Here is a 3400-nt window from a genome sequence, read left to right as displayed (position 1 = left end):
TTCTTTATAATTTTATCACACAACACACACTCCCCAAAGGGAGGATATGTGTGTTGTGTGATAAAATTATTAAGAGTTGTGCCATTGAGTCTTTCCAAAGCTGAAAGTTATTGCTGATTTTGCATTGAAGAAAAGGATACCCTCTGTTTTCTCAGATTCCCAGATCAGAAAGTACCCATAATATGCAGTTCCACACTCTGTCTGGCAGAGGTGTGAGCTGACAAACACAGCCTTGCTGTGTCTGGCTCATGACAAAACCTGTACCAGCTCTGCACTAAAAATAAGAGTGTGAGCTACCTCTAAAGGTTAAAACCACAACCCTCTGACTCCTAAACCCCTTGAAATTTCCAGGAGGTCAAAGTGCTTCTGAAGTTGTTAATGTACCAAAGCAGATTTTGGAGTTCAGAAACGTGACAGTTCAATTTAGGAATTATGTGTGAAAATGGGAATTTAAACCTAAACATAGCAAGACCATATTGCAACTTTCCCCAAGTATATTCCTTTGGAGAGCTCTCATACTTTCCTCCAGAAAGCTGACTGCTTAAAATAGCTGTCAGCTTTCTAAAGGGAGTGATTAATTCCACTGGAGTTATTTCTGCTTCCAAGAATACTAATAAATTGAACTGACAATGGGGAAAGCTGCTGCTAATGGATGTCTCACATATTTTGAATAAAGCCCACATTCATGTGTTGCTCAGTGTGTGGTTTTTTTTTTTTAGTTTTTAAACTTGATTTTCATCATACAACCTATCAGTCAGTGCTTATAAACCACTGACCAACACCAATCAATGACTGTTAGTGACTCCTAGTAATTAGTTAGTAACTGCCTCACAGCTAGCAGCACCTGTCTAGTAATTCCCAGTAGCTACTAGAGCTAGTAAGTCCCTAGGAACTGCTCAGTAACTACAAGAAGAGCTTCCCAGTAACTCCTAGGAAGAGTCTAAGAACATTGCAATAACTTAATAATAATAATAATGATATAATATTAATATGATAATAATTGTAACTGCTGGTAACATCTTAGTGTCTAACAACTGCTAGTAATGACTTTGTAGCTATCTAATATCTAACATTTACTAATCTAAATATCTAGCGATTACTAATATAGATCTAACATTTACTAATCTAATATCTAACCATTACTAATTACTGCCTTGTAACTGCCTAGTAAATAATAGTCACAGCCTGACAGCTCCTAGTAGCTACTTAATACCTGCCTAATAATTATTAGTAACTGCCTAGTTAATACTATGCCTACGACCAGCCCTTCCCTTCATGGCCCCATTGACTCATCCCTTTTCAGGGCCGAGTTCCCCTCAGCTCCCATTGTTTCCATCCCAAGGAGAATGAGCAATTTCCCCTCATTTTTCCCTGCTGTTCCCCAAAAAGGGGCTTCATCTGGGTCAGGGCCTCAAGTGAGGGCTCACATTGGATGGTTAAAGCTGAGTTGCAGTGGCAAGATGCAGCTGAGGAGCTCCTGCTGGGCACAGGGATTTTTTTCCTCCTGCTTTTTGCTTTTTTGGTTTTTTTTCCTCTCTAATTCATGGCTTATCTGAGCTCTGCTGGCAACAGTCCAAAGCTGCTGCCATTAAATTTGATAAAATTGTGCTTTGGATCAGTTTTAGAGGGCAGCAGAGGGTGCTGTTAGTTCTCCTGTTGGAAGGATGGGGCCACTCACCCCTCCAGCCCAGAATCCAGACAGACCCAAAGCACAAAATAATCTCCTGCTGAGAGGTCAGCCTTGTTCCATGCTCCAAAACTGGTGATCTTCTCCAGCTGCCTCTAAAATTCAATAGTTTTTATTCAAGGGGCTCAGAGTAGGTTCTATACTCTAAATATGGATTCAAAAAGAAGGAATCCCTGTTATCCACCATCTTTGTTGTAATTTTATTATTCTGTTTTTCTATTCTGTATTATTTGTTCTCTGGGAACCAGAGACAATGCTTGGTGTGATTAATAACTGTATTCAATACAGCCACACTCCAAGCTGTGGGAGTTTGGGAGGAAAAAACCAATCAGCACTGATTTTGAGGTGCTGAAATCCTTCTGGCAGTTTCTTAAAGATGCCAGAGCCAAGGGAAATAACCTCTGAATAAGAGATGAGACCAGATCATTCTGACATCACCTACCACACATGTAGAGCATTGCAGCTAAAACTGTAATTGCTTGTAGGAGTTAATTGCCTGTAGTGACTTTTCCAGGCTATGAAATGTACTTTTTCACAGTATGAACTGGGAGGTTTGTGCTGATGGCTCTGGGACAGCTCTGGTCTCCCTCAGGAGCAGTGGAGGTGTCTGGAGTTATGGAAATACTGCTCATAACCACATGAATAACCAGATCACCCTGAATTTATGGAGCTGTGGATTGATACTGTTTGTGCTTGGCACATGCAGGCAGGCTGTAAGACAGGGATTTGTTAGGATACCAGACTTCATCTGCAGGCAAGAAACACTGCCAGAGGCTTTTAGCAGAAGCTGCTGAGCAGTTCTGCACCTTGAAGAGCCCAGTGATACTTCCCACTGCCTTGGAAATGTAAAGGATTTATTTTACTGCCACAGGATGCACAGGATTTACCCTCTTTATTGCTCTGCAGCCCACTTTTGCTGTTAACCAGGCAGATTTTTCTGTGCAGCACAGAGATGTGGGAAGGAGACTGCAATCATTGTTATCTGCACAGTGCTTAGAGCAGGAAACAGCTTCAGGTTTCCTCGGTGGAGGGTGAGATTAGCAGGAACCAGCCCTGTGAATTGCTGTTAAAAGATAAAGAAATGCTGAAGGGCAACGTGGGCTGGGTTCAGTTTTCACAGCAAGGTTGACTCTTCCACATGAGGGCCTTTCCTTGAGTCTCCCTGAACTCACACTGGTGCAGAGAGTAAAGCCATGCTGCTCCTGAGTTTGGTCTCCCTGTTGGACCATCTTTTTCTGCTCAGGTGGCTCAGATTCTGTTCCACAGCTGAGCACTGGAGGTGGGGACAGCTCTCAGGTGCTGGTTCAAAGAGGTTTGATGCATCCAGGATGGTGAGAGTATCCAGGATGTCCTGCTTGCTCCCACAGTCTGTGCTGAACTGTTGGTGTCCTTCCAGCTCCTTCCACACTGCTCTGTACACACACTGCCGCTGGCATTTGGGATGTGAATTCCTCTTTTCCTGGTGGTGACAGGATGCTGAGAATGTCAAGGCACGTGTTTCTCTGTTATCCCTGCCTCTAAAGTCACTGCCATCTCTTGGAGGGTAAAAATAAAGCAGCTTTGTTTGATTTCTAGAAAAAGCCAGACAGTGCAGGGGTCAGAAATAGGCATCCCAGCCCTCCCTATCCCACTGTCTCAGCTGTTGCTTCCTGAGAGACAGAAGCATGTGGTGGCTAAAAATACCCTGTGAAGAGAATACACTCTCTCTCCAAT

This window comes from Taeniopygia guttata, chromosome 4 (assembly GCF_048771995.1).
Source record: "Taeniopygia guttata chromosome 4, bTaeGut7.mat, whole genome shotgun sequence".
Taxonomy (NCBI): Eukaryota; Metazoa; Chordata; class Aves; order Passeriformes; family Estrildidae; genus Taeniopygia; species Taeniopygia guttata.
Note: the sequence above shows the minus strand (reverse complement) of the source record.